Raw genomic sequence first — 12037 nt, forward strand, 5'->3', positions numbered from 1 at the left:
TTTGTCCTCTAAATCCTTAAAAAAATTATTTTAATGTTAATAAACATGGCTCGTTATATATAATCGATGTTTTTCTGCTGAGCACCTCCTATGATGTGTTTCCCCATTTGAGAGCAGGTAGTGAATTTGTCAGAATAAACCATCACCGGCTAAATTCACATGTGACAGATTAAGGATTACTTCAAACGATCTGGTTAGAAGAAGCGTCTGTACAAAAGGAATTTCACATATTTAACTCCTTCTTGGAGGAAAAGACGAATTGATGCATGCTAAACTGTATTTTCAAACTATTAGCAGTGTTTTACAGGCGTTTCCCCAATACAATAGTATTGTTTTTTTTAGAGTACTTGATAGAGTACATCAGTACGATTATGTCCCTCGATGGTGGAAATATTCACCCACAGAGTCATTTTATACAAAGCGTTGAAGGGTGATGGGGCAGACATCTCGTCCTTAGATAAGCGTGTACCAGCCACTTTTATTCCCCTAAAAGAATCCCAACGAAAATAAAATGGCACTAAAAATTCTTCAACAAAAAAGTCGGAAAATGTTGACCATATGCGGATCCCCCCACTTCATCCACATAGCTCCATGTATATGCTTGATCTCTACTGCCAGCAGAGCAGTGCCACAGAAAGGAGCTCTTACTTCCTGATCTGAACAGTTACTTTAAGCTGCACCATCTCTTATTTTGCATGAATTACCAGGGGCAATGTGGTATAGATAACACAACTATATTGGTTTTAATATTAAAACATATTTTTTCTGGATACAAAAGAAATGCCCCCATTGGGAATGTCAATTACTTTTATTTCTCCTTCAAAAATGGATTACACTGCTCAAATATTAAAACCTGAAAAAATGAATAGCCATCAAGTGAGAATCCTGTTTGGCCAGTGTCTTCGAGACCTACTTTGAACTCGTGAGTCACCACAGCTGGTCAGATAGCACAGCGAGTAGAGCGCTCGCTTTGACATCTGTGCAGAGCCTGCTGACACAGGTTCGAATCCCGGCAGGGCCAAGCTCAGCCTTTCATCCTTCCGAGGTCGACAAATGAGCACCACACACTGTGGGAAATAAGCAGCACTCGGATACCTGAGGGTTCGTAGCGCTATATAAATGCCCAAACAAACAAAACAAACCTGTCATTTTGTAACTAGAGGATGAAAACCAAACAGCTACCTTTTTTAAGTTCTTGCTCTACCTTCTAAATTGTTTGCTTTGAGTGCAGTACTTTATTACAGTGCATTTTTTTGTTTCACATACATTGTTTACAACATACCTTGATATTCTACTTTCTCATTAATGCTGGAAGAGCTACCTTGTATCTAACTACCTCAAACCTTAAAATGTTTGAGGAAATGTCCTTGGAAGAAATTGAGAGGTGGCAAAATTCCTTTGCTAGCTCCCATGCTACATCAAAGATAAACTTGGCGATAAGAGAACACATACAGGAAATGCCTATGATGGAACTATCGGGGATGCTAAAAGCAAATTAAAAGGGGGACATTTTGGAAAGCCATGAAGGTTACACGATCATATGCAAATTTCTCCCAGGTATCTAGAAAATTTAAAAAGAAGTCTCACTTGTGGCTTAAACAATGGAGACGTTCCTGCTGCATAATGTCAATACGGTTTGCTGCCATAAGATCTCTTTGCAGGAACACCCATAGCATCTGGTCACTCCTGAGTGAAGCTAAAAGAAGTAGGCAGCATTCCTTTATCAATCCAATTAATGCACTTACCTGGAACACATTCATCAAACGTAATTCCCCTGACTGCACCTTAGTGCCAATGGTAATTGAGCATAAGACCGAGTGCTTTCCCTTTACGGTAAAGGTTAATGACTTAGTGCTTAAAATGAAGAACCTTAAATCCTTTAACGCACTGGGCCCAAACGGGCTGGCAAATGTTTATTTTTAAACATTTTTAGAACCGTCCTGATTTCTGGTAAAGTGCTTGCAGAGGGGAAGATGCCCAGGCAAACAGCAATCTTGATCCCGGTGTTTTAAAGTGTTACTAAGTCTGAGCTGGGTAATTACCAGCTACTTTCTATGCTGGATTGCACTGGGAAACTCTTCGCGTCAATCTTACTTCAGGAATTGCAGGCTTGGGTTGACAAAGAGGGAATACTGGATAGATTCCAGAGTGGATTTAGGTCCGATCATTCGAATGCCCACAATGTATTAATTAGTATTGGACAATCGGAGTACCAGAGCACTTCATCCTAACAATCCTTCACTGTATGCTTTATTCATTGATTTTAAAGCTGCTTTTGATACAGTGGTAGGGATTGTCTCTGGCAGAAACTATATTTGATGGGCTGTCCCTCCTGAATATTGTATTAACGTAAACTACATGACACAGGAATACCACTGTGTGCCTTAAACTTGATGCACAGGGAATGATGACAAAATCTATTAGTCAAAACTGTGGGGTAAAACGGGGGTGCGTAACAGCACCACTATTATACAGTTAATTTGTATCTGACCTACCAGTGTCCTTGGCAACAGTTCAGAATTGTCTTCCCAAAATTGGTACAACTCATTGTACAGTGCTGGCTTATGCCGACGACTTGGTTTTCCTAGACCACACGTTCAGTGGTATACAGCGATCGGCAGCAGCACTGTTGGCATATGCTGATATCAGTGGCCTGATTATCAATCGGGACAAAACCCTGTTGATGCTATTTGCTGGCAAAAAGATTGTCGGATTATGTTTATATGTTCGGCCATTGAAGTCACATACACCCCCCTCCCCAATATAAATATGTTGGTGTTGAATTTGAAGGCGGCACAGTTAACTGCGTTAATATGTCAATTCACGAAAAAAAAGAAGTGGGTATTCGCTGTGAAGTGCTTGACAACTATATACAATGCCTGGTTCCAACTGTGATATATGGGCTGGAATCCCTGATAACGATCAATTTGAAATGGCTACTACTAATTGAGGAAAGGTTTTGGAGGAAGCTACTGGGGCTTCCCACCTGTGTGCCTATGGCAATAATCAGATTGGAACTAGGTATTCTTTCAATGAGATAAGTGGTGCTCAAAAAAGCACAATTATATGTTAAGATGCTCAATGCTCCAACTAAACTGCTTTTGATTAGCATGGATGATGAAGAACGTAGAAACAAAGATAAATTGTGCCTTAGAAGAGCATGGATGCCCTTTTTCATGATATAGGGTGGGTCCCCAAGTAGGGGGGGACGATTACCTTGGTATGACGTTCTCCTTGGGGGGGGGGGGGAAATGTATGTATCTCTGGGACTGGACAAACATTTCGTGCTTTTGGGCCGACTGAAAAGTTATGCATTTATTTCAAGTGTGTTATATGTTCAAGAGACCCCAAAGTTACTTGAATCTATGCCCTTCCCCAAGCCTCGAAGATTTAGTCTCCTATTTAGAATCAACCATCTACCGGTCTTGTCTGTAGTTTGTGTGGAGCGTTGTATTCAGAAAAATGAGCGTTTCTGCTGGACATGCCTTGTTTAAGTTAAAGGATATTTGTACTGCGCACTATCACCACCGGAGTGGTCCTCTGGCGGCTCTGAAAAGGAAGGGGGTGAGTTAGTGGGAACGAGCGGGAAAAGTGCAAGAGAGCATTGATGTGCCGTTGGCATCCTCAGCCCGGTTAGCAGAGTTCGCTGGGCTTGGGGTGCTTTCCGGTCGGTAGCCGTTGTGTGCTGTTGTGCGAGTCTGTGTGGTTTGTTTTGTTGTTGCGAGTCTGTGTGGTTTGTGCGGTTTGTTATAGGGTTGTGGTTGTTTGGTTCGAGTTTGAGGTGTATGTGGTGGGGTAAAATAGAAATTGTTTCGCTGTTTCACTCTGGTCTCCGACAGAATGCCCCAGTATGGGAGAAACCTATGTAAACCATCTAGGCAGATGTCTTCACAAGCTGGAGACAATAAAAGAGCATTCATTCTGGAGTCAATGTGTTAACTATAGAAATGTAAGTCTGCACATGTCCTTGTTTAGGATATGGAATATAGTGGGAAAGCACTGAGATGCAATCGTTTAAATTGATGAGGTGAACTAGTGAGCACTGTTAAAGCGATCTCTATAAATTCGTGCTTAACTTTGGGATTTGTAAAGGCTTTTTGGTCTTCTGCCTATAGGATTATGCATATACCTACTTCCTACATGGATTCTTGTATTATGCGCCATTGTTAAATCTATGGGGAGTATGGTTAAGAGCACTATTGCAGAATTCATTGTGTATCACTGTGTCAATGGCTTATGTTCTTGGGCTCTGTATTTGGAATCGATTTTGAATTGAATGGCATTTTACTGATCCCTTGTGGGTATATATTTTCCTTTTAGGTTTGTTTTAGTTTACTTGTGTTTTAAGTATATACTATGTTTATTTTATCATGTGTGCAGTTTTTTTCCAAAAAACGATCACATTAAATGAAATGTCTACTTTGTGTTCCACTTGGTGCACACCGACTCCATATGCAACCCTGCAAACTTTACCTTCTCTTTGCCCCTAATGCTTCAGTTCAAGAAAGGTCCACCTCGCTGTAAAACGCACCTCAGTTGGCAATTCCAGATGTAGTATGCAAATTCTATAATTATCTTTCTGGCATTTTCATAACTCACTGTCAGAGCAGTAGTTCTCGAACATAGAAATTCTGAATCACTTGAACTTTTCATTGAAATGTACTAGAATGCATGAACATATGAGGGTTGCAGCAGGGAGTCTATTTAAAAAAAAAACAGATTAAACGTGAAGTAAGGTCCTTTTCAGAGAGCTTGGCACTGTTGTGCTGATTTTTCAGTGTTTGATCATTAGTACTATGCTATGACATAAAATAGTACTAATGATGAAGGCTCTATAACATATGGCAAAAAATTGAATTTAAGTTGGCCCCGCTGATTTGAAATTTATTTACCGTAAGGCAAAGTAAATGCATGCATGGGATTTGTTATTGGCATACGATAAATATTTGTCTACCCATGATCTAGATGTGAGTAGGCCTGTAAATATGTATATTATTGTTCAATATGTGTAAGTTTGCCCAGCACTTGAGTTAAAGATGGCAATAAGTTTGCTCATTTTCGATTCCTTAATTTGATACTTTTATCTGTTTATTTAAATGTTAATCTTATTTGTTGATTATCCGTTTATTACTCCTATTGTTAATGAATAATTGTTTATTATGTCTAAAGTTTGAATTTTCTTTCATACTGTCACATTAAAGTTTAAATTAAAATGAAACTGCTATGAACACCTGCTAGTTTCTGTAATTCTCCGCATTACTTTGTCCATATTTGAATTATGACCACATTTTCAATTTGCACACCCCAAATGCTTCAAATGCTACTTCATGCACCTCATTTTTGTTTACCACTTATATCTCACTTACATCCTACAGTTAGGCCACTCCAATTTTCTTATTAGCATAGCTTCTGGCGCAGTATACAAGATGGCATCTGTCTTTCAGACAATCTGGGAGATATATAGGGTATATGTTCACTATAGATGGGTGCGCTTACTAAACCTACGGCCAAGTAAGGCACACCGTCTGACCTCGAGCTGGCAGGATTTTTCTATTTTACTGTATTCGTTTTGACCATTCCATTCCCAGCAACATTTATCTTTCTACAGTCTTTTTTGATTTTTTTTTTGATTAAGCCACTCTTGGTTCAAGCGTAACAGTCCTAGAATTAACATTCTGGAGTTTGACTGACGTGCAATGTAAAGAGAAGTCGGGGCAAACAAGTCACCAAACTTTCAGGATTGCCGCAGCAATCTCTTGACACCGCCGCACCCCCATGCATCCATTATCACATTGTGTACTAACTTGCACATTTTCCAAATCTGCCTTGGAATCACAACACATAAGGACTTCTACTTCTCTTTTACAGAACTGGTGACCTCCTTACAGGAGCCATGCTAGCACAAAGCATTCTTCCCCCGGCTACATCCCTGTTTGTAGCCTCGATTTCCTGCTTTATCTCCCCTTGCTCATTTTATTTCCTCCAGCAGACTTAAGTTCTGAATACCCTGGTGGAGGACACAGTACGCCCTTTCACAGTCAAGGCTAGACACTCTGAATCTACTATACTGGTGATTTGACACATTTCAAAGGGAGATTAACCCAACATCACAGAATGCACAAGGAAGAATTCCACTTTCTAATCCTGCATATGCTTTCGGCTGAGCATGGGTACTATATTGAGGCTTAGGACCAAGACTGTTATTGCTTTTTTCCACTTTTAGTTTTTAGGACAAACCTTTTCACAATGCCATGCCTCTGCTAGTAGTGCCAGATAGGCACTCCCTGGTCCTTTGATATGTGGCCACCACATTGTGTGGTGGGAGCCAGCACCTCATCTTTGTTTTAACTTTGACTGTTGTTGCTCAGGCCTGTTACCTCAGAGGCTCACAGTTAAGATGACCAAATGGCGACTTAATGCCACCTGCCGGACCAGGCTGTGCTACTGTTCTCCTGCCCCTACAACTCACTAGGCAGGGGACAGATTTGCAGGCCATCGGGTACCCCATCCGGTGCTACTGCCCTCAAAATATGGTGACGTTATATTCACAAATAATTTTTGCCACATTTTACATGAGTTACAAACCTGCATCAGGCACCTTGCTGCGGCCAACTGCCAAAGATGTTATGCCATAACCTAAAGAAGTCAGTGTTGCTGCATGTAGGCCATACATGTCCCGGTTTGTGCATGTAAGCATCTTTGGTGAAGGCTACTTAACAGGACACTAGTCCATATTCCTTCCAGTCCCATTCAAGACGGTAGAAAATAATGGACATTTATCAATTTGGATTAATCCCCAACATGATTGAACACAGCACTCAAAGTGTCTCCCTTCAACCACAAAACACTGATGTGAATCTTTCCTTTCCTTGCTTTTCCAAAAACAAAACCAGTCAACTATGGCTATTTGTATTCACTCTCTCCCCCACTCCCCTTTTTTATTATACAGTTTGTTTACAAACTTTTAATAATTGAATTCAATCCATCCATCACTATACATCAATTCATTCATCTAAAACAAATAAAATCTCAAATAGAAATGCACGATTGTTCAATACATCTTAAAACCCCAATCAACTTTCCCCTTTCCCATCTCTAGGATTATCATGTTATTCCTTTTTAAAAATGTCTTCCAAAAATGTTATCAAAGCGCATGTCAGCCTAAAATCTGTACCACCATAGAACACTTCCCACCATTCTTCATCGAGGGATCCCAATTTGAGGTCACCTAAACATGTATTTCACCAGTCTTTTAGCTCAGGGCAATCCATGACTAGGTGTTCCAGAGATTCAACATGGTTTTTACAAAATAGACCTGCATTGTCATTAAATGTTCCCACGTTCCTGCAGCTACAGCACTCAATCGCGGTAAGGGCACCTGCTATTGCGCAAAGAAAAGAACATTTTCTGCTCGACCTTCGCTTATTTTGTTTAAAAGCCTCCCTGTGTGATATGAAAAATAGCATTCTCCAGCATGGGGTCTGGCATGGATTCACATGCTCATGAATATTCCCCATCGTCAGGTTGGGAATCCTCAGTAAGAAAAAAATCAGTCGTTTATGAACTGTCTTTCTACTAGTAACCAATCACGGGTCTCTGGGTCATACTGCCCCGAGCCAATGACTGCACTCTACCTAAGCCCCTCCTCTGGCAGCCATCTTGAGATTTGTACCGCACGTTCAAATGTTGGGAGTCCTCGTGCTGTAGCTCCCGAGCTTTTACTGCGTTGTCTTTTTTCAAAGAGTTTACTCTTATATTTTTGGTCAATCGAACCTCAAGCTCCACCGTCTTCACTTCCGATCAACGGGGATCCGTTCTCAGAATTTTTCTATGCCCCTCAAGGGCATTATTTCGTCGTGTTTCCACTTCTTGAAGGATTCCAGAAGATATTTGAAGCCTACCCCGCGTGGACATGGCCCAGGACAAAGGGAAGCATGACGCCTGTTGGAGCCAAGCTGTTCAGGAGCTACCCTGGATGCGGGCTTCAGAACGTCTTTGAGGGTGAGCACTCTCAGTGCGTCTACTGCCTTCACGACGACAAATTGCACGTGGAGAAGGACTGTGCGTTTTGTAAGAACATGTCCGAACGGACGATGGATAGTCTTATTCGACTCGCCAACTGGCTGGAGGGGAAGAGCCCAGCAGCGGGTGAGAAGAGGAAGAAATCCAAGCAGTCTTCTAAGACCTTTGAGGGTGCTCTGGTGACGGGGGCCCAACCAAAGGCTATGCACCGCGAGTCCGCGGGCACCGGGAGCGCTGATCGGTCGGGGTCCTCGGCTGCCAGGCAGGGCGCATTATCACCGACGCCATCAACCACGAGCCAACACTCTGGCTCGGGGGGAAAAGGAAATCGGAGAACCCGGGTGAACTTCGGGGGAAGTCTTGGTCGATCCCGATGGATTCAGGTGAGGGGGAGCGAGGCGGTGTTCACCCCGCCCAAGGTGAAGGCCTCGGGCACGCCCAAGGTCGTGAAGGTCCCGATGCACCCAGCTAAGGCCTCGATTGGGGGAGTCGTGGCAGCCCTGGCGAAACCTGTGGAGTCTTCCCCAGTGGAGACTTCAGAGGCTAGAGTCTTCCTGCCACCCCGGAGGGAATCATTTTACTCGTACGTCCTGTCCCCTTTCCTCCATACTTATGGGACATCTCTCCGTCCTGTGGGACAGAACTGGAGCACTTTGTAAAAAGCATCCACATTTTTCCCAAAATTTGTCCTTCCTCTCTTTCTTGCGCAGGGCCCGGCACGCAGCCGTATCCCCGCCCACCTTGGCTCCGCCCCGCGCATCGCCCATCAGTCCTTTTCTCCACTCGATCGGGGCCGGACGCACTCGCATCCTCAAAGATGTTCTTCCCTTTGTTTCCTCTCTGGCTCTCGCTAGCATTCGTTTACTAGTCTGTCTTTCAAGTTAGACTTTCCAGATTGTTCGTCGTGTCACTGTCGCTTCGCAAGGGCGGATCCCCATACTCTTTGTTTAGAGTGTTTGGGTCCGGAATACCGTTGGGACTCCTGTTTTTACTGTGACTCCCTTTCGGTCCGGGCACTTCAACATCGGTTGGAGCGGTGGGGGGGCAGGTGTTCCGACGAACTCCTCCTTCGCATTTTCAGGCGTTCATCGACGAGAAGAAGAAACGCCTGGTAAGTTCTTTACTTTTCAGAGCACCCCGGCCGGGGGATACCTTCCCGGGTTCCTCTCGGTCCGGGAGGGGCGTTGATCGCTCTGTCACCAGAGTTCGCCCTGAGGTGCCTGTTGGGCCTAATAATTCTACCAGAGTTTTCTCCGAGGGTCTCCGTAAGGGCCCTGTGAATACTGGAGTACACTCCGAGGCCTCTCCTGTGGGGGCTGTTTGTAGACCCAGTTCTAGTGAATCGTGGGGTACCGGAGCTCGCTCTGAGGCCTCTGTTGGCTTCCCTCAAAAACGAGACTGGGGTGCGCCCCGAGGCCTTGCCTGGGCTTGTTACTGAATGGATGTTCAAGGCCTGTGCAGATAAGGCTGTTACCGGGCCTGGATCCGGGGTCCCTCGTTCAGAGGCTAAAGCTACCAACAGTTCTGAGAGGCCGGACAAGGCCTTGTCGGTGAAAGCCGTTGCTCACCGTTCCCGCTCTTGTGGTGACACAAGATCTGTTGAGGAGGCAAAGAACAAAGTTTTTCTTTTTCTGGCAGTGCCGAGGTCCTTCCTTCGAAGGCTCAGTTGGCGGTTGGTATGTCAAACATTCCAGGCCTCATAGTACCGGCTCTGCCGAGGTTCCTTATGTTAAGGCTAAGATTAAGACCCCTGATCCACGGGGACCCTTGCCTCACTTCCTCACGTGCCGCAGTTCCCCCTAAAATGAGGACAAAATGGCGCTTGTTCCCAGCACGACCGCGGCGGCCATTTTAGGTTTACCCCTACAACTACGCCATCGGCCTCTGGTGTAGGGCTTGGTCGCTTGGGTGAACCTAAAGTCCCTTGTGCGCATCCTTACTGGCCGGTTTATGATTGGAACGCACGGATGCCTCTTCCGCACAATGTTTTGTTGCCCGCGGGGGCGGCACCTTTGATTTATGTGGATACGTCCGTGGAGGGGCCTGTGTGGCACCCTTCCCAGTTACATCCCTGGATTTGTCCATCTCTTGAGAGGCCTCCTCAGGTTCCGAAACAGTCTCCGGAGGACGTATTTTTTGGTAAATTTCATGCGCTTATGCGCACCGACCCCATGAGGGAATATTTCAAAGGGCTTTTCAAGGAGATATGTCCACCTATGCCTCCTGCTCCACCTGTTCCTCCGGTGGTTCCGCCGGCGTCTCCCTTGCCCGTGGTGCCTCCCCCGGCTCTTCTGCCTTTGCCTCCATTGTCCCCAGTGGACAAGGTAGTGCCTGACACGGCTTAGCAGGATGTTGACCTGTCAGATGATCCTCAAGTCGATTGGGACAACGAGGACCTTCCCCGCTCTATCAGAGCCTTTCATGACCGGGTACTGGACATGAGTTTCTTAGATGTTCTGGTGCCCGAGGCACCCGCTCCGCAGGAGGGCGTGCTTTCTGGGGCATTCACCCTGTCTCCCTTGGAGTGTACCGGCCTGTTCCTGCAGAAGGAGGTTCTGGCCGAGGTCTGAAGAGTCTGGGAAAAGCCACACTCGGGACTTTTTGTCAATAAGATTGACGCGAGGTACAGGCTACATTCCTCGGAAGAGGTGACCCTGTCGTCTTGTCCGCCTCCCTCCTCCACAGTGGTGGCTGCGGCTACATTGCAATCCAGACCTGCAGCATCCTCTTCCACGACGGCTACTCAGGTCTTGGGTAAGGAGGACAAGCTCCTTGACTCCTTGGGGAGGAAAATCTTTGCCAACTCAGCCTTGTAGCTCAGGCAGGCAAATACTGAGTTGATATTGGCAGGAGCTAACATGCGGATGTGGAAAGGTCTGTCGGAGTTTGAGGAGCACATCCCGGTCGAGAAGTTAGAAGATTTCAAAGGAGGCCTTTCCAATGACAGGGTCTTGGCCCAGGATCTCCTGGAGGCTGCGGCTCATCACGTAGACCCCTCGGCTCGGGGCCTGATGCTGGGGGTTGATACCTCACGGCAGGCGTGGCTGCATGCCACTAAATTTTCTACGGAAGTGCAAGACAAGGTGTTGGGCCTGCCAGTCATTCTACTACAGATGTAGAGCTCACCAAGACCAAGGATAGCACTCAGACGGCTAAATCATTGTCTGTTCTGGTCAAAGCTCCTTTCAAACCCCAGAGACTATTGTCTCAAAGTAGACTGTCCTCTGGCTTTAGGAGCTTCCTCGAGTGGATAACCTTGCGGGGAATAACCGCCGTAGGCAACAGCGGACGCAAGTTTTCTCCCGCTCTTCAGCCTCCTCAGGTTCAGGTGGCACCGCCACTGATAAGCCTGCTAAATGAGGGTTGTCTGCGCTTGCACGAGACCCCGGTGGGAGGATGCATTGCATCTCATTGGGAGGCATGGCAGACCATCACAGAAGACAGATGGGTCTGGTCAGTCGCTCGAGCGGGCTTCCGCTTACCTTTACCCCCTACACCACCCCGCAACCCTCCTTTTCAGCTGTCAGGCTCGCCCTCCCTCAAAGCCGAGGTTCAGAAACTTCTGGACCTCAGAGCTGTGGAACCTGTTCCCCTCGGGGAGCGAGGGGAGGGCTTCTACTCCCGGCTGTTTACGGTGCCCAAACCCAACCAGGTTGGCCTGCGCACCATCCTAGACCTTTCCCAGTTCAATCTCTTCCTACCCCAAGAGAAATTCAAGTTGATTACGCCCGGCCAGAGACGCTCCTCCTTGCAGACGGGCGACTGGCTCAGCGTTGTGGACCTTCAGGATGCGTACATGCATATCCTGATTTGGAACCCGCACAGGAGATATCTCGGCTTCTCTTTGGGAGAGGAGCACTTACAGTTTTGAGTGCTTCCTTTTGGCCTCAGCTCGGCGCCGCGTGCCTTTATGAAGATGACAGTGATTGCGGCCTATCTTCGTCTCCAGGGTATCCATGTGTATCCGTATTTGGACAACTGGCTCTTACGCAGCCCTTGTCCGCTAGCAGCAGCG

At 45.9% G+C, this 12037-nt stretch overlaps 1 protein-coding gene across 1 annotated transcript in view; it reads left to right on the forward strand.

Annotated features, from left to right (window-relative positions):
• Positions 1-12037, forward strand: part of MED13L (mediator complex subunit 13L) — a 2324591-nt gene that overhangs the window by 240794 nt on the left and 2071760 nt on the right. The window lies entirely within an intron of this gene.

Source organism: Ambystoma mexicanum, chromosome 10 (genome assembly GCF_040938575.1).
Source record: "Ambystoma mexicanum isolate Mex_15411 chromosome 10, UKY_AmexF1_1, whole genome shotgun sequence".
Lineage (NCBI taxonomy): Eukaryota > Metazoa > Chordata > Amphibia > Caudata > Ambystomatidae > Ambystoma > Ambystoma mexicanum.